General features: G+C 41.2%; 1 protein-coding gene across 5 annotated transcripts in view; it reads left to right on the forward strand.

Annotated features, from left to right (window-relative positions):
* Positions 1-20,543, forward strand: part of rreb1a (ras responsive element binding protein 1a) — an 81,715-nt gene that overhangs the window by 26,403 nt on the left and 34,769 nt on the right. For 2 of the 5 annotated variants that reach the window (XM_074622270.1, XM_074622272.1), the window contains exon 2: positions 8,717-8,821. The exons of 2 other annotated variants lie outside the window; for them this stretch is intronic. The gene's annotated coding sequence lies outside the window, so the exon portion shown is untranslated. Of the gene's footprint in view, positions 1-8,716; positions 8,822-11,165; positions 11,378-20,543 lie in introns of all 5 variants that reach the window. One more of the 5 variants, XM_074622271.1, reaches the window with a different exon arrangement.

The following is a 20,543-nucleotide window of genomic DNA, read 5'->3' on the forward strand; positions in this document are numbered from 1 at the left end:
TTTGCAGAGTCGTCCTGTATTTCAGGTGATGAAAGAGCTGTGAGGGTTTACTTTGCATACAGAGAGCGATGGAGAGAGGAGGAGGAGGAGGAGGAGTCACACCCAGCTTCTATTGTTGTCGTAATCCAGCAGGAGGAGGTTGTTTTTCACTCACTGTTCAATTATCTCCAGCATCGTTCTCTGCTGTCTCTACAGTTCCTCCGATAGCGATACACCAGAGCCGGGACGATTCACCATCTCCCCATTAGATACTATCACAATATTTGGGTGGCGATTCGATATGTATTGTGATTTTTAACTATTGCAATTATGATTTATTGCTTTTTATGTTTGTGTTTTTTAACACTAGTCCATGGGGGAAAAAGTTGAATCATACCCTTCTAGGGAGTTTTAGAAAGGATGGAGAGAAAGAGAGAAGGAAGGAAGGAGGGAAAGAAAGGAAAACAAAAAGGATGAAACTAAGGAAGGAAGGAAGGAAGCTGATAACACTTACATACTTTAAGTACATTTAGCTGATTATTACATTCTTTTACTTTAAATACTTTAAGTACATTTAGCTGATTATACTTACATACTTTTACTTTAAGTACATTTAGCTGATTATACTTACATACTTTTACTTTAAGTACATTTAGCTGGTTACATGCTTTTACTTCAGTAGTGTTTTGAATGCAGTGGAGTACTTTCACAGTGTGGTATTAGTACTTTTACTGCAGTAAAGGACCGGAGTTCTTCCTCTACAGTAGAGTTCCAGTAGATTAACAGTAGAAGCAGAGGAGCTCTCTGTTATGGACGTGGCCAGCTGTGTGTGGTTATAGAGTATCAGAGCTGTGCAGACGATGAAGGTGTCACTTGTTGAGCAGAGAGACAACTGAGAGGAGGAGGAGGAGGAGGAGGAATATCAAAAGTCATAACTTTGCTATTGTGACAACTGTGTGTGTGTGTGTGTGTGTGTGTGTGTGTGTGCGTGCGTGTGTGTGAGAACATCTGCTCAGCGCTACACACTAAGCAGCACAAGTGTTTGGCAGGATCTTGTGTGTGTGTGTGTGTTCAGGTTAAAGCATCTGGTGACAACGAATAATGAAGCTTTAGTGAGTCAGAAACAGAGGACGGATACACACACACACACACACACACACACACACAGAGAGACACACAGCGTAGCACGGCTAGCTTAGCATCTGTTAGCGTGGTCTGAATGAATAGAGGTCTCACAGAGGAGAGAGAGCAGAGGTCGTCGGCTGTCTCCGACACCTGTTCAAGTGTGTGTGTGTGTGTGTGTGTGTTGGTGTGTGCGTGTGTGAGACAGCTGCTCAGCACGTTGACAGCGACCCCCCCGCTCTGACTTATTGCCCCCCCCAACACCACTGTGTCTGTAATTACAGAAGAAAGCTGGAGGAGGAGGAGGATGGAGAGAGTAATGGCCTCATAGAAAGGAGGAACACACGCTGCTCATGAAGTCAGCTGATGTGAATTTCTGCAGCCTTTTCATTTCCTTGTGTTTCCCACGTCAATATGAGGAAGTAGTAGTGCTGCGTCATGACGGGCACACACTCCTCAGCGTCACAAATAATGACTTTAAAGTCACTTCGCCAGCTTGATACACCCTTTAAGTGTCAACGTCATGATGAGGCCAACGCTAGCAGTGGGCTAAAGCTACACATCTAAAATGTCATCTTGCTGTGTTGTTGGCTGCCAGAATCCAGATATCACAGACATCACCGCTCGCTCCTCGCCGCCAGGAGACTACCTCACCGGGAGGAGAGAAGGCGTTAGCTAGCTAGCTTAGTTTGCTAATTCCGCCATGCTGTTTGTCATGTTGTGATTTGATCATATTGTTTTATGCTAAATGCAGTACCTGTGAGGGTTTCTGGATCAATATCTATCATTGTTTTGTGTTATTAATTGATTTCCAATAATAAATATATACATACATTTACATAAAGCAGCATATTAGTCCACTCCCATGTTGATGAGAGGATTAAATACTGGACTAATCTCCCTTTTAAGGTTCATTTAGAACAGATCAAATAAATTGTGATTAATCGATTTCAATTTCAATACTTTTATTAATTATTATGGTTTATTAACTTGCATAACCTTGTAGCTTAGCTCGTGCAGATTTCAGGGATGTGAAGCATTCGAAGATATTCCAAGAAATGACATCACAATAAGCAAAAAATACCGATGTAGGCTTTGGGGGAATATTTCTGTTGCATAGTTGAAAGGGTTAAAATCATGTCAAAGCACAACCTGGATAAATTCATGATGTTTCACTTCCCAAAATGTGATCTCCACTTGAATTTCAGGTTGTTGTGTGTCATAAGGACAGACTACAGGGCATCATAAGGATGCTTTAAGGCCATCGTGGGTCTGGTTCGGGTGTTATAATGCATCTCTAACCATCACAGAGTCATGCATGACGTTTAGAGTCTTAAAGGAGACTCCTCGTGCAGGATCGCACGTTTTCAGTTGATACCAAGAAGATGTGAGAAACTTTTTCTTCGATGTCACTCAACACATGATCAGACTTGAACTGAGAGTTAACCAATAACTGCATGTAGTGACTCATCTGAGTGTGTGAACAGTTGATAAGGATGCTCACGAGCAATAAAAGAGCAGAGAGCGAGAGAAAGAGAGGAGGGTGAGGAAAGGGGGGCGGCGGCGATGTCCTTGAGGCAGACGTCGTCGGGCACTTTGCCAGCAGCCCTCGACAGCCAATCAGCTGCCAGGTTACATGGAGGGTGGCGGGAAGCCGGCCAGTCAGGGCAGGGTTTAGTGAGCGTGTGTAAGATCATCAGCAGCGAAGGAGAAGAAGAAGTGGCTCGTCTGGTCTGACAGGATTCTCTTGTTCATTTCTTTCTTTATGTTTTCCTTCTTCTTCTTCTCTCACTTCCTTTTTTGTTACAGTCAGTGAACTCTCTCTCTCTCTCTCTCTCTCTCTCTCTCTCTCTCTCTCTCTCTCTCTCTCTCTATCCTCCATCCTCCATTCTCTCTCTCTCTCTCTCTCTCTCTCTCTTTACCCTCCATTCTCTTGAACCTCGCTCGGCCGTGTCATGCCATGCTGTGTCAGTGTGGGTTGTGTAACTCCTCCATGCTACGCCCTGTTTCCTGTAAAAACAGTCTATAGGTGTGTATGGAAGCCCAGAGGAGACTTTATTAAAATGATAATGTAAATCCACAATAGCATTAGAATTTTACGGATAACAAGTAATTAATTTAAAAAAGATATACATACCACCTAAAACTAGGGAATAAATAAAAATAATAAAAATAACAATAGTACATAATCGTTGGCTTTAAGTTGTGCAATTTAACTTTCAAAACTAAAAGTTTCAACCGAACTACAGCTCAGGAATAACATCAGCTTCCTGGAAACCTCTGTGGCATTTTGTGGCAAAACTTAGGGACATCATAACTAGCCACTTTATTGATTTACGTTCATAACTAGCCACCCTATTGATTCATAACTAGCCACCTTATTGATTTACATTCATAACTAGCCACCCTATTGATTCATAACTAGCCACCTTATTGATTTACATTCATAACTAGCCACCCTATTGATTCATAACTAGCCACTTTATTGATTTACGTTCATAACTAGCCACCCTATTGATTCATAACTAGCCACCTTATTGATTTACATTCATAACTAGCCACCCTATTGATTCATAACTAGCCACCTTATTGATTTACGTTCATAACTAGCCACCTTATTGATTCATAACTAGCCACTTTATTGATTTACGTTCATAACTAGCCACCCTATTGATTCATAACTAGCCACCTTATTGATTTACGTTCATAACTAGCCACCTTATTGATTCATAACTAGCCACCTTATTGATTTACATTCATAACTAGCCACCCTATTGATTCATAACTAGCCACCTTATTGATTTACGTTCATAACTAGCCACCTTATTGATTCATAACTAGCCACTTTATTGATTTACGTTCATAACTAGCCACCCTATTGATTCATAACTAGCCACCTTATTGATTTACGTTCATAACTAGCCACCTTATTGATTCATAACTAGCCACTTTATTGATTTACGTTCATAACTAGCCACCCTATTGATTCATAACTAGCCACTTTATTGATTTACGTTCATAACTAGCCACCCTATTGATTCATAACTAGCCACCTTATTGATTTACATTCATAACTAGCCACCCTATTGATTCATAACTAGCCACCTTATTGATTTACGTTCATAACTAGCCACCTTATTGATTCATAACTAGCCACTTTATTGATTTACGTTCATAACTAGCCACCCTATTGATTCATAACTAGCCACCTTATTGATTTACGTTCATAACTAGCCACCCTATTGATTCATAACTAGCCACTTTATTGATTTACATTCATAACTAGCCACCCTATTGATTCATAACTAGCCACCTTATTGATTTACATTCATAACTAGCCACCCTATTGATTCATAACTAGCCACCTTATTGATTTACGTTAATAACTAGCCACTTTATTGATTCATAACTAGCCACTTTATTGATTTACGTTCATAACTAGCCACCCTATTGATTCATAACTAGCCACCTTATTGATTTACGTTCATAACTAGCCACCCTATTGATTCATAACTAGCCACCTTATTGATTTACGTTCATAACTAGCCACCCTATTGATTCATAACCAGCCACTTTATTGATTTACGTTCATAACTAGCCACTTTATTGATTTACGTTCATAACTAGCCACCTTATTGATTTACGTTCATAACTAGCCACCCTATTGATTCATAACTAGCCACCTTATTGATTTACGTTCATAACTAGCCACCCTATTGATTCATAACTAGCCACCTTATTGATTTACGTTCATAACTAGCCACCCTATTGATTCATAACCAGCCACTTTATTGATTTACGTTCATAACTAGCCACTTTATTGATTTACGTTCATAACTAGCCACCTTATTGATTTACGTTCATAACTAGCCACCCTATTGATTCATAACTAGCCACTTTATTGATTTACGTTCATAACTAGCCACCTTATTGATTTACGTTCATAACTAGCCACCTTATTGATTTACGTTCATAACTAGCCACCTTATTGATTTACGTTCATAATTACGCCACGTAAACATACAGCTGACTGAAAAAGTAAAGAAGCAAAGAGATGAAACTCGGGTGTTTTTTGACAACAGCCGCTGCCGCCATTTTGGACTGAAAACGCTTATTATGTTTATAATTTTTTATTGTTCAACACGGGTCATTTTGGTAGAATATGACAATAGAATATAAGTAATTTAGTTTTACTTTTGTACGGCACTTTGTAGGCGGACGTTTTACTGGCGTCCGGTAGTCGCTTTCAGTCCAAAATGGCGGAAGCGTAGTTCTGCTGCTGTTGATGTTGCAATGGAACGAACAATTGACTTTCACTTCTTGCCACTGGATTTAACATTATAGACATGACCACTGACTATTAGTGGAACAATTTAGCCATAAATGTACCATACGGTCCAGACATAAACTCTGTTTTCATCATAAATTCCTCACTTTTTTCTCACCCTAAATCTCTTGTCATCTTCTCTAAATGATGTTCTTCTCTCCTCTGAAATGCGTCCTCCTTTCTCCTTCTGAACTCTTTTATTTTGTTGTATTTCCTCTCCTCCTCTCTCTTATCTCCTCTCCTCCAGGCTCTCTACACTTGTTCATGCCTGTCAACCAAAAGCAGGGCAGCATTCTTCACACACACACACACACACACACACACACACACACACACATTCCTCATCCTGCTCGGCGGGTTATTTTTACCCTCAGTGTGTCTTACAGGCCCTCTGATGTGCTGCTGGCCTGCTCTCACAGTTGGAAGCATCTTTTCATCCACAAACACACAAACTGCTCTCCGGTTTATTTTTCTGCATCGTCATTCCTCCTGTTGGTTCCCAGTCAGCCCAGTTACAGTGTAACAGACACTAACCAGCACACACCGACACCACGGCTGCTTAATGTTTCATAAACCCAGCAGACGTTTGGAAGAAGTTGGAGGCTGCACAAGTACTGAAGTCTTTATTATCCAATCAATAAGCTTTAATGGTACTCTTTGATTATTTGATGCTTTGGAGCGTGCAGCTTTCACATTTTTACATTTTCAGATTAGAAGAGTTTTTGTCCTAAAAATGGAAAATGATCACGTTAATCTGCTCTGTCTCATAAACAAGTCATAACTTACTTATTAAACTTTGGTGTTCAGTTAATGTAGACAACAAGGCGTCCAGCCATCATCTGGAGGTCCAAATGAACAAGGTGATGATCATCAAAAGGCTTGTCCGTCTTTAGTTGAAAGTAACTTCCTAAAAAGTTATTACTTTATCCAATGTTCAGATTTCTGTTCTGAAAATGTATGAAAATTAGCACAAATTTAATAAGACAATGCTTCATTTGCATATTTAAACATAACATTTCAGAAAACTTGTAATACAAAAAATAACTGTCTTGATGTTAGTAATCAACTGGGGAAGTTTCATGCTGATATCTATCAGTTTATTGTTTACCCTGTTTACCTGTAGTGTCTCCCATTAATGTAGAAAAAGTTATTTTGAGCAGAGTTTGTCCAGAAAAACATCCAATAATAATACGATGCATTCTATATTCACTTGGTGCAACTTCTCTACTGTTTGTGGTTGATATTTCAACATAAATCCTCCTCTGCCTTCACATCGAGGCAGTGACATGGTGTGTTTTGATGCTAAAAAGCAGATTTAAAAACATGTTAGTTGTGAAAACGTTGCTTTAAGGCTGAGCTCCTGTGTCTGTGTGTCTCCTGTGTGTGTTGACGTGAACCCTGTCAGGACATTAGCAGCTCTTTCTATCAGCTTTAATCTGCATCTGGAGCCGTTTAGCGCCGCAAAGCTAGAAACAATGCAGCAGCAGCAGGCGTCTGTTAGCAGAACACGGCTAAAGTGAGTTAGCGCGGCTAGCTCATTAGCTGCTGGCTTAGCGGGAGCTTTGTGTGGTGGAGGGGAGAACATGGTGATAAACCTCGGGTTAGGTGGGAGCTGTGGCACCTCCCTGTCTATCAGCTTACACCTCCTCTGTCTCCAACATCCTCCAGCCCGTTAACGTCGAACCCGGCAGCTACACAGGAGTTTAAATCATCCTGGCTGGCAGCACGTGATTAAAGATGTAAAATGTGGCTGCAGACATCACCTCTTCATCTCTCTCCTCTCCTCTCCGTCCATCCTCAGTTGCCTCCTAATTAGTCTTACCAACCCTCTAAGCTCTTAATCTCTCTCCCTGCCTCCTTCCCCCTCTCTCTCCTCCCTCCTCATCCACCCATCATCCCTCCTCATCCATCCTTCCATAAATACTTCCTCTCTACATCCACGAGCTTTGCAGCCTGTTGCATCCTCTCATCCATCCATCTGTAATCATTTCTTTTCTTTCTCCATCCCTCCTATTACCTCAGTTTGTTCTGTCTGACAGCAGCAGATTATCATCATCTCTCCTCCTCCTCCTCCTCCTCCTCCTGGGTGGCGTTCATCCCGTCTACATCAGGCGCTCCACGCCGTCTTTAGCTCAGCTAAGCTGCTGTTTACACTGAGTCACCTTTCTTCTTTAGTTGTTGTTTTAACAGCAGGTACCTCACAGACCTTTACCAGAGCAACACACTTTATATGTATTATGTCTTTTAGTACATACTGTATGCTAGGGTCTGTTTTTAACTACATGTTACTACACAAGACACACTAGTTGATGAAGACATCCACGTTATTTCCCCCATCAAAAAAACTCTGAATTATAGTGGGGATGCACCGATACCGGATCAGATATCAGTCACAATGGAGCCCATCTATGTTTATATAGTATACACATTATAGACTGAAATGATCATTTCTGTTTAAGTTTTGACCAGTTTGTTGCTCCATTAAAATGTTGCTCTGTATAGCAGACCGTTGCTATGTATAGCAGACCGTTGCTATGTATAGCAGACCGTTGCTATGTATAGCAGACCGTTGCTATGTATAGCAGACCGTTGCTCTGTATAGCAGACCGTTGCTCTGTATAGCAGACCGTTGCTCTGTATAGCAGACCGTTGCTGTGCATAGCAGACCGTTGCTATGTATAGCAGACCGTTGCTATGTATAGCAGACCGTTGCTCTGTATAGCAGACCGTTGCTATGCATAGCAGACCGTTGCTCTGTATAGCAGACCGTTGCTATGTATAACAGACCGTTGCTATGTATAGCAGACCGTTGCTATGTATAGCAGACCGTTGCTATGTATAGCAGACCGTTGCTCTGTATAGCAGACCGTTGCTATGTATAACAGACCGTTGCTATGCATAGCAGGCCGTTGCTATGCATTGCAGGCCGTTGCTATGGTTGCAGTTCTGGTGTCGGACTCTGGTGGTCCTTTCTTCTGTCAAATTGTTGTTGGTTTCTTCAGTTAGTAGCCGTGTAATAAGCGGGATAATGTTCAGCTAGCGGGTCACTGTTGTGTACTTTAACCCTTGAGTGTTTGGTGTCTTGAAAGTAATCTGGGTACAATGCACGGCCAAGTATCGCTGTAGAAGGTGTTCCATCACTGCAGATTGTAAGCGTGTAGTAATATGTGTGTGTGTGTGTGTGCGCTCGCCTTCGCATCGTACAGTATACTGTGTGTGTGTTCATTGTGTGTGTTTTGTTGTGTGTGTGTGTTACTGACTGTCTCTCTGTGCTCTCCCCTCCTGCAGTGTGAGCAGTGGTCGCAGACACACACACAACAACAACAACAACAAACCCCGCCCCCCTCCCGCATCGACACGAGCGAGCGAGCGTTGCTTTACGAAAAAGGACGGGTAAATATGCTCCTCCCTCCTTTCATCCATCCATCCTGCCGCTGTCGAACACAACAAACACACCTCACCATCGCTCTGCCTGCCGAGCTGCTTCACATCCATCTGTCCTTCTCCTCTCTCATCCCTCGCTTCCCGATACATCGCGACACGCCATCCCCTCTTTCGTTTCCCTCCTCATTCTTCTCCATCGTTCAGCAGCATGGCCGTCATCCCTCCATCATGAACCCCATTTCATTCTTGAGCCTCCGACCTCTATCCGCCAGTGGTGGAATGTAACTAAGTACATTTACTCAAGTACTGTATTCAAGTTGAGGTACTTTACCTTTTGTTTGTTTTTTCTCATGCTACTTTCAACTTTTACTCCATTTATCTGACCTTTAGTTACTTTACAAATGAAAAGGATAGTTCAGGTGTTTCTCAGTGTGGTTGTGTGAGGTACTTCTCCATAGTCGGTGTATAACGACAGTAGATGGAGTTTAGAGTACCTCGTGGGCAAAGCAATGTACTGCTTTGGACGGGAGCGGCAGTAAAACAGATTTTAGACACCTAAAGAAATCAGTGTTCGCTATATTTAGAATATTTTCAGCGCTTTCTGACGGGGAACTGAAGCCGTTCTCTATGCTCTCTTCAGAGCCACCAGACTCCATTGAAAAAAAACAGTCATTTTACCTCGCAGGTAAAAATACAGTTTTTGTCAATGGAGTCTGGTTGAATAGATAACAGCGTCAGTTCCCTGCCAGAGAGGGCTGTCTGACGGCGAGGTAAAGTGGTGAAAATACTGTAAATATAGCGTACACTTAAACGGATATAGATTTTTTTAGGTGTCTAAGATGCGTTTAGCTGAAAGTTAGTACATGAACTAAATACTTAAAGTGGCAATCCTTAAAGGGATAGTTTGGGTGTTTTGAAAGCCACCAGACTCCTTTGACTAAAACAGTAATTTTTTAAAATGTTACCATCGATGCAGCGGTAGTCCAGCAACTCCTGTGTTCTGAGAGGTAAAATTACTGTTTTTGTCAATGGAGTCTGGTGGCTTTGAAGAGAGCATAGATAACGGCCTCAGTTGCCTGCCAGAAAGGTCTGTCTGATGGAGAGGTAAAGCGGTGAAAATATTCTAAATACAGCGCACACTGATTTCTTTAGGTGTCTAAAATGCGTGTTGTTGCTGCTGCATCGCCTGCCGCTTCCTCGCTGCCTCCTTGTCATGTGATCACTTTGATCAGCTGATTTAAACACTGTGATCGCAGACACCTCGTTCATTTGCTTTCTGTCTGTTCGTGTGCCTACCTTCTACTTATTGTATTTAGCTGCTTACTGCTTCTGTTGGCTCATTTAGTCTTGCAGCAGCTTAGTGTTCATTCACAGGTTGTTTTATTGCATTCATTTTAATGCAGTTTGCATGTGTAGCTGCGGGGCTGAACAGTAGGACTGATTGTGGCCGTTGAGGAGATCTGAATTTGTACATTCACACCATCTTTTAATGTTGGAGTTTTATTGAACGGTCACCAGATCTGGTTGTAAATCTTGTGTTTTAGTCATGGCGTTTGGCGTGACGTCAGCTCATCTGAATGAATATGTTTGGACATATTTGGTGTTATGTGCTGTGAGATGACTTTTTATTGAGATGTCCTGTCTGTTTTCTGCAGTTTGTTTTTCCCTCATTCTTCTGGTTTTAATCAGCTCTTGCACCTCAATATTCCCCTTAAAGTTCCCCTTAAATATCTTTTAATGCTTGAATTGCACATAAGTTCTGTATCAGCTTGTTGCAGCTGCTCATTGAAGCTTAATGATGTTTATTTAAATGAAAATATTACAGATGTTTTCCCCCCAAAGTCAGCAGGAAACTTTGTTATTTCCAAGAGAGTTTTAAAATAAGTTTCTGCAGGTTTGAACAGTTATTGTTTGTCCATTAGTTCCAGGTGTTTATAAAGCTTTTGTCGTGTCCTTAAAGTGAAATTAAGTTGATTTCACTTTGATTTTGCAAACAAATTACTGCAAAAAAGAGGAAATAAGTCATATCTTCTTTATACATCAGATTAGACGTTTAAGTAAAAATATTTGTTCATTTATTTATATGAATCAAAACACAATAGTCAACGCTGACATGTTAATAACATTAATGTACATGTACCAGTGTCACCTCGACTGCTTATTTGACCACCAGAATCTTAAATGAACTATTGTATTAACAAATGACGAAATATTTATAAAAAATTATAGAAAAATACATTAATAAATGAATAAAAATCTTCTTTCGAGGGGAATTTAATTCAGTTTTTAGCTGTAAAATAAGAAATAAATCCTAAAATATTTAGTCAGTAAAATGTGCTGTTTTTTATTAAAGGTTTGGTGTCTGAGGGAAATGAATTGACAGGAGATGAAACGGTCCGCTCTGACGGGACGAGTGTGTGTGTGTGTGTTTGTTCATGTGAGGGAGACGGAGCGAGTGGAGGAATCTGCGTCCTGATTGGCTGAGAGCCGGCAGACATTTTCCACAGTCAAACTGCTCAGTGATTGGCTGAGACGCCAGCCCCCCCCACTCCCCCCACCTCTCTGGTATGTTGTACAGTAGAGCTGACACACCGTCGATGCTATCTCAACACTTTATCACGTCGGGTCTAAACTCCAACATGTTTGTGTGTGTGTGTGTGTGTGTGTGTGTGTGTGTGTGTCGTTTACACCTCAAACACACACACACACACACGCACCAGTCAATCTGTAACCAGGGTGGAGGGAGGACGAGCAGAGGAAGAGTCGGGGGTTGCACACATCCAACAAAAGTTAAATTAAGTTTTTAGTTCAAAATATTGCAAAAGATGAAGAAGAGCTTTGTTCTTTGTTCTCATGAGGTCCATTAGTGGATTTATTGATTTAATAGAAAAATAATCAGCAACGATGTTCACACTTTAAAGGACAAATGTCCCCAAACAAATCCACACATTCAAATTAGACAAGTTAAAACAAGTTAAATATTTTTTTATCTTTAATAAACTATAAATCTTTGAGTTCTTGACTGTTGTTCAGATAAAACAAGACGTCACCGTGACTTCTTGGAAATTAGGAGTTAGTTCTACATACAGTAATATTTCTTTCAATTAATTTTCTTCGTACACCAAACCTTTAGTAAAAAACAGCATATTTTAAATACATTTTGTTTTGTGTTATTCTACTTGATAATATTTTCATGTGTGTCTTTCTAGGATTTATTTCTTATTTTACAGCTAAAAACTGAATGAAATTCCCCTCCAAAGAAGATTTATATGTATTTATTACTGTATTTTTATAAATATTTCTCCTTTGTTAATACCATAGTTAATTTAAAGGGACTATTTGTAACTCTCAGAAATGCTTGTTAACAGCGTCAGCTGTGGCCGTTAAGTCAATGAAAGTCAGCGTCGGGCTCGCGCTTGTGCTCGCTCTACATAGACATGAAGGAGCATCGCTCAAAACAGTGAGGCGACACACGTCAGCTAAAAGCACAATATCACTCTATATTTCAGCTGCTTGGCAGTAATGTTAGCTGACCAGACGAAGGTCTCTCCATGAATCAATGCTGATCCTAGTGTTGGATTTTCCTGCTGGCTGAAGCAGGAAGAGAAAAGTTATCGTCTCCCGGTCGGAGACGGTAACGTTTCTCTTCATGCTTCAGCCCCGATGATAACGTTTCTCTCTGCGGAGCCCCGTCACTTCACAAGACACGGGAAACCTCTGTTGGTCTGGAGGAGCTGCAGCAGTTATTTCTGCACAAACGTCCACTGAACATTCACTAGATATTCTCAGAGCTAAACTAACTCTCCTGCAGTGTGGAGTGAGCGCGCGTTCACGTCTAGAGATGGAGCGAGACAGCGAGAACGCGCGCGGTGTGTGTGAAGGCAAGCAGGCTGAGGAGCAGAGACTCCGGCCACACGCGAGCGCGCATATTTCCCGGCCCGGTACATTTATACGCTTAAAAAGTTACAAACAGTCCCTTTAAGATTATTCTGATTTAAATCACTCCACAATATTTGTGTTTAATTCTGCTCAATTTGGGAACACTATTTCAAATAAGCAGTCGAGGTGACACTGGTACATGTACATTAATGTTATTAACATGTCAGCGTTGACTGTTGTGTGTATTGAGGCTGAATGGGAGCAAATCCCTGCGTAGTCGACCAATCACACATGGCGGTAATGATCAGGTGTCCTCGTACTTTTGGCCATGCGGTGAGAAAGAAAGAAGCCTCGGGATATCCTGCGTTTAGTTTCATGTTAACAAGTTAGGGCAAAGTACTGCTGCGAGGGACGAGGAGGGACGTCAGGAGCAGTGGAGGATGGGTAATGGCAGCTGAGTGTTAGGTGTGTGGGGGGGGGTCAATGCCCATCAATCTCTCTCGCTCTGAACGCCTCTCGCACATGGGGAAGCAGCAAAGCACTCTCTTGTGACTCCCGTGAGTGTGAGCTTCCTGTTGTGGTCGAGACTTAGAAACAGAAACAGACTGAGATAAAGATTCTTTCGGTTTCTTCTTCAGTCTCCCAGTTAGTTTGGTGATCAGCTGAAATACCTGAAATCAGTCTGATTTTAACACATTTGAAACCTCATACTATACTAGTAGTACAACCTCATACTATACTAGTAGTACAACCTCATACTATACTAGTAGTACAAGCTCATACTATACTAGTAGTACAACCTCATACTATACTAGTAGTACAACCTCATACTATACTAGTAGTACAACCTCATACTGTATTAGTAGTACGTACTGATTTGGCCAAAAAGTAGTATGTAGTATGCAAACAAAAGCTAAATCTACAATGTGCCAAAAGTACCCGGATGTGGTACTGATTTGGAAATCAAGGCAGTGTGTACTGTGTACTAAATACTACGTTCTTCAGTAGGATGTAGTAGTTGGTTTTGAATACAGCCGTTGTTAAACCACCTGTATAGTTTTCACTTATTCTGAAACATAATTAGATTTTTAGGTTGTCGTTGATGAAACTGTTGCAGCTGGAAAGTTGATCTTAAAGGTCCCATATTATAAAAAAGTGAGATTTTCATGTTTTTTTTTTTATTATAAAGCAGCTTTAGTTCTATATAGATACTGTGAAAGTATCCAAACACTCAATCTACAGGGAAATACACACAGCCCGTATTCAGAAACTCTGCATTTGAAACAAGCCGTCAGGATTTCTGTCCACTCGTGATGTCACAAATATACAATATTTAGACCCTTGACACAAATTTAAACGTAAACATTCTAAATGTGTCCCAGTTTATTCCTGGTTGCAGTGTATGCGAATGTCATCAGCTGACAGGAAGTACACATGGACCCAAGCTGTTGCCTAGCAACGCAATTCTGTTGCAATTCCGTCAAAATGCGCTAAAACGGAGCGTTTCAGACAGAGGGTAAACACAGGTATATTCAGGCTGACAGTATGAGGAAAATAAAGTTTTTTTTTAACATTAAAGCATGTAAACATGTTCTAGTAGAAACACAAAATACAAGTATGAACCTGAAAATGAGCACGATATGGGACCTTTAAGCTGACTAAAGCTAACTAGCTTCAGATGCTAGCACCGCTAGTACACGGTTAGCCTACGTGTGACTTTATATTAACGAGGCCTTGTTTTACGGCAAAGTTTGATAGCATCAGTATTTTATTTTTGCGGTCCATAAGTTGAATAAAGTTTTAAAATGTCACCTGAATTAAACTTAAGGCAACTTTTACTTGACTAGCAAATGTTTTTAAAAGGGTTTATATTGAGATGAATTGAGGCTAACGTTAGTTACATGTGCTGTTGGTGACTGTAGCTTGGAGGATAAGAAGCACACTGAGCACTGGTTGGATGTAGGTTAATGAACTCTGGATGTATGTGTGAAGAAATGTTGACTGGAATCTGGTTGTTCCTGCGTGCCTTCGGGGCGTTGCACCGATCGTCTGCATGTATGTGAAGCCATTTTGAATGAGATGAGAAGAGAGCGACGGTTAGGAGGAGGTAATAAATAGCCAACATATGGTCACTGGATCCTCGACCCCCCCGTCCTCTGTCTATCTCCCCCATACATCCCTCCATCCCTCACCTCGTGTCTGCTAAACACAGACTGTTAGCTGACACCCCGGACATACAAATATCCCACCTCGCTAAAAGAGAGTGATATAAATATAAATGGAGAAGGTTAGAAGAAAAAAAAGAGGAAGAGTTAAAAGCAGAAAGCGAGTTGAGGATGAGTCCTGTGGGGATGTTTGTTTTCTACAGCAGGTGTCACTTCTGTCAGTTTGCCTCTGGCTCTCTGCCCTGCAGGGCTGTAAATGATGCTAACCGGCTGCTAGCGCTCCTCAGTTCAGAGCTGGGGGAGGAACACTTTGCAAAAGATGACATTTAGTTTATCAAACATTTGAACTTTGGCTTGGATATAACAAGACTGGCATTCAGGGGCTAACCTGACTAGCATGGTTAAGCTAATGAATAAAGTCTTAAGTGGAGGTAGCTAGCTGACGCTGGCTAGCAAGTAATGTTGGCTTGTTTTTTAACAATGGCTGAAGAAAAGAGTTGAGAACGTTCACATGAACCAACGGGAGCAGATTAGACCCCTACGCCGCTGGAGACGACTGCAGGAGGACGAGACGGCTGGATAACACTAGCTAGCTAGCTAACGCCTGCTCTCCTCGCGGTGAAGTCGTCTCCTAGCGGCGAGGAGTGAGGCAGAGGGACCGTGACCCGGCGCCGTCCTCTGTTGGACTCATTTCCTGTAGCGTGGAGCCGTCCGACCAGCGGGCCGGAGGCCAACGGCAGCGCTGTAGAGATAAACTGAGGGCGTATAAATCTGTGGATGTCTATAGTTAACTATCCTTCAGTAAAGTCAGTCACAAAGAGAGACAGACGATATCAGAGAAGCGTTTCAGAGACAGAGAGAAAGGGTTGCTAATAGTTTAGCCTTCTGCTAACAGCAGCCAACGGCTCACGTTAGCTGCTGTTAGCAGAAGGCTAAATATTAGCATCATTTCCTCTCCGTCTCTGAAACGCTTCTCTGATATTGTAGCTCTAGAGCCTCCAATCACAGTTACTCATCTCTAATGTCTGTGAGATCTGGATTCAGACAACAACACAGCAAGAGGACATTTTAGATGTGTAACTTTAGCCAACTGCTAGCGTTAGCCTCCAGTCTTTCATTTGTTTAGCCTCCAGCTAACACCGTGACGTCATCATGACCTCATCATGACCTCATCATGACGTCATCACATAAAGGGTTTATATTTAGGCCTAGTTTAGCGTGTTAATGACGCACTAATTTGACAGTAATTATTTGATTAACAGAGAAACTGAAAACATTTTCATACTGAACCAAACATCCTGTACCGAATGGTTTGGACTAATACACCCCGACTTAACTAGAATGGTAGTTAGCCTCTAAAGATAGCGTCTACACTCTATCCAACAATGCTGGGCGAAAAAATACCAACTAGCTAGCAGAGCAAATCCCATTTAGCTCACCAAAAACGTTCTTGTGACGCTACCAGTGCCACACAATGCTAGTTTATTAGCTGTAAAAGCTGCTAGCATCACAAGCGATGCTACTCAGTTATGGATGGTAAATGGACTTGCATTTATACCGCGCTTTTCTAGTCTTCCGACCACTCAAAGCTCTTTACTCTACATGTCAGTATTCACACGCTGATATCAGAGGCTGCTAAGGTGCCAACTCTGCCCATCAGGATCTAATCTAAATACTCATTCACACACCGATGGCTGTGCCTTCAGGAGCAATTTGGGGTTAAGTGTCTTGCTCAAGCACACATCAACATGTGACACGGAGCAGCCGGGGATCGAACCACCGACCTTCCGATTGGTGGACGAGCCGCTCTACCCTCTGAGCCACAGCCGACCCATTTAGCGTGAAAGGTGCAAAAGGAGAATTTGAAAGGTAGTTTTGTAAATGAAGTGATCAATCAGTTAATTAAAAACAAAAATATTTGTAGCTTCAATGCTAACTAGCTGAAGTAGGCATGCTACGTAGCTATTGCTAACACAGTGTAGTACATGTAGGTAGCTATAGTATTAGCTTCCTCAGCTACTAACATGAGCTAAAAGCAGGGCTATTTCAGAAGGTTTGTTGGTTGTTTAAACAGAATAAAATCATATTAAGAGACATTATACAGCTACATTTAATATTGAATAAATGATATATTAAATCTTATTAAACAAAGAAGTCATTTATGATCCAAAAGCTTATGTGAATTGAGTTTTTATTGGTAGTGAAGTGATAGAGACTTGAAGTACGTCCCTGCTGTGACGCTGCAGTCCAGATTTTATGTCCCAGCTGTCATGTCAGATGAGCGGAGGATTTATGGGGCTCAGGTGACAGGAAACTTTTCGACTCTCCCTCCATCCCCACACATTCATCCATCCCTTCATCCATCCATCCATCCATCCATCCCCCACATCCCTCCTCCTCCTCCCCTGTAATGCCTGTCTGTCACTGGGTTACATCTTCACACAGGTGCCACACACAGTAGGAGGTTGTGAAATCATTGACCTCAGTGTGACTGAGCATGAAATGAGACGGGAAACTAAACTACTTCAGCTCCTTCTTTCACTTAATCTGATTGATTTGTTTTTAGCGTAAATTAAACCGGTCAAACTATCCAGTAGAGTCGACTGTTTTGCAAACCTCAGAGTGAAGTTGTGTTTGTCTGGTGTCTTGGTTCAGTGTTTCCCACCTCGGACAGATGACGTGTGTTCATCTGAGGTCGCCAGCTGAGGTAGCAGGTCAACACAGTCCGTGAGATTTACATTCAGGAGGAGGAGAAATACATATATAAATAAATTAATGTATAAATAAATAAATAAATACATTTATTAATTAATTAATTAATAAATAAAGGTAAATAAAAAAAGTAAAAGGTAAAAGTAAATTAAGGTAAATAAATTGTAATAATGATAATGTTGATAAGTAAGTTCAATACCAACATTAATAATATTAATACTACTAATAATAACAATAAACAAAAAATAATAATGTAACATTAATAAGTAAATAAATCAATTAATTGATAGTAATTATATAGTAATAGTAATAATTAATATATATATAGTAATAAATAATAGTATTTTTTGTCACCTTTTATTTAGTTTATATATTTATTACTATATATTACTTATATATGTTTATGTATATATTTTGTGTATATATTATGTACATTATATGTATATATATATATATATATACATATATACATGTATTTATACTGTATATATCTATGTATGTATATATATACACATACATACATACGCTATGTGTGTTTGTGTGTATATATATTTGTATATTATATTTTCTATATTATTTATTTATTTATATATAATATATTATATTTATTATTTATTTATATATATATTATATTTTACATATTTATATATTTTTATATATATTTATATATATATATATATATATATATATATATGTGTAATACTGTTTATTTTCTGGTTTCGAGCATCCTTCTTCTTCTTCTGTTCTTCTGTCTTTGAGACTTTGAGATTTGGAACAAGAGAAGAAGAGGAGGAGATGGAGTGATGGAGGTAGAGAGAGAGGGAGGGGAGGTACGGAGGGATAAATGGAGCGCCTTTCTTTGTTTGCAGCACTTTTGGCACCGAGAGACAACTTTTCCATCTCCCACACACACACACACACACACACACACACACACTCACACACACACACTCACACACACACACAGACACACACACTCACACAGACACACACACTCACACAGACACATCCATTTACTCTCTGGCTCCCCCAGGGTTTCTACTTCTGCATGGATGTGCAGGAATGTGTGTGTGTGTGTGCGTGTGCGTGAGAATGATGGTTGGGAGCAGATGCAGTAACACCAGCTAACACACACGCACACACACACGCACGCACGCACACACACACACACACACACACACACACACACACTGAGTGGGTTTGATCAAATCTGAGTGATTAATAGTTATTGATCCAGGAAATGAACCAAATACTTCCTTCCCTCCTTCCTTCCTTCCTTACTTCCTTCATTCTTTCCTTCCTTCAACACCAACACTATCAACTATCTTCCTTCCTTCCTTCCTTCCTTTATTCAACACCAACACTCACTGCTTCTCCTTTGGTGTATCCAGTCTTTCCTTCCCTCCTTCCTTCCTTCCTTACTTCCTTCATTCTTTCCTTCCTTCAACACCAACACTATCAACTATCTTCCTTCCTTCCTTCCTTCCTTCCTTCCTTCCTTCCTTCCTTCCTTCCTTCCTTCCTTTATTCAACACCAACACTCACTGCTTCTCCTTTGGTGTATCCAGTCTTTCCTTCCTTCCATCCTTCCTTCCTTCAACACCAACACTTTCTGTTTATCCACCATCTTTCCTCCTTCCTTCCCTTCATCTCTCCATCTTTTATTTCCTTCCCTCTTCCCTCCATCCTTTTGACTACACTTAATCCCCCCCCCTCTTTCTCTCCTTGTCACTGTCACCCCCTCCACTCCATCCTTCCTTTTCCTCCTCCTCCTCCTCCTCCTCTTCCTCCTCCTCCTGTTGCCTCTCGTCTTCATCAGGCTGTGTGCTGAAGACGAATGATGCCAATGTAGAAAACAATCCAGGGCCAAGCTTCAGATATCTGTGTTTGTGTGTGTGTGTGTGTGTGTGCACCTGCCACGGCCATGTTACAGTTTGTCATGTAAGAGCAGTGATACAAGGAGAGGTCAGTGGAAACACCACACACACACACACACACACACACACACACACACACACACACACTCGGCCAGTTGTCACCAGTCACTCGTAGAGCTCCTCTCCTCCTCCTCCTCCTCCGCCTCCTCCTCCTCTTTCTCCTCCTCCTCCTCCGGCTCCTCCTCCTCCTCTTCCTCCTCTTCCCCCTCACTGCATTAGACTGATATTCTATATACTTAGACTATAAACTGTGTTACCTTCATCACAATGATCAGATGTTTTATGGCTCCAGACAGATCTTTGTTTTGTTTTTTTGCCTAAAATGTCTCTTGACAGTAAAGGTCGCTGACCTCTGGTCTAGATGATATAAACTCATCTTCTATCTTCACTGCTGCAGCTTCTCCTGTCATTGCATCCGTTTTCATCATTTTAGAGCCTCCTCTCTTCATGTGTTCTCTGCTTCACTCCTCTTCCTCCTTTTAGTTTTTCTCTGAACGAGGAGGAATGTCAAACACACACACACACACACACACATAAGGCCTGTCTCTGAGCTGGAGGAGGAAGTGGCCAGCTCTGGAGAGCGTCTTCCTGTGGGGGCTGCCAAACAGGAAACAGTAATTACCTCTTCTTCTCTCCTCTCCTCCGAGGGGAAAAAAAAACCCTTTTATTTTCATTCCTCCTCATCGTCCCTCTTTTCCCTCCATCTCTCCTGAATCACCTCATTTCGTATACATCCCCTCTCTGATTACGTCCCACAAGAAAACACATGTACTCCGTCTGTCGGCCATGTTTAGAGACAGCTGTGAGGATCGTGAGCTATCTCTGGTCCAGACTTGCTGCTGTCGTCCTCCGCTGTCTCGCATCACATCTTCTTCTGTCAAACTCCATCAGAAACCAAAAGAGAAACACATCTGAGGGTGTTGTTATGGAAGAGTTGAGGGCAATACAACTGTGTTATAGTCCTTTAAATGCACGTTGTCAACAAACTTCATCCTGTCTGCTTTGTATTTTCATTTTGTGTTTTTGAACCGTTAAATC

The sequence above is a fragment of the Sebastes fasciatus genome, chromosome 21 (genome assembly GCF_043250625.1).
Source record: "Sebastes fasciatus isolate fSebFas1 chromosome 21, fSebFas1.pri, whole genome shotgun sequence".
In the NCBI taxonomy this organism is placed as follows: domain Eukaryota; kingdom Metazoa; phylum Chordata; class Actinopteri; order Perciformes; family Sebastidae; genus Sebastes; species Sebastes fasciatus.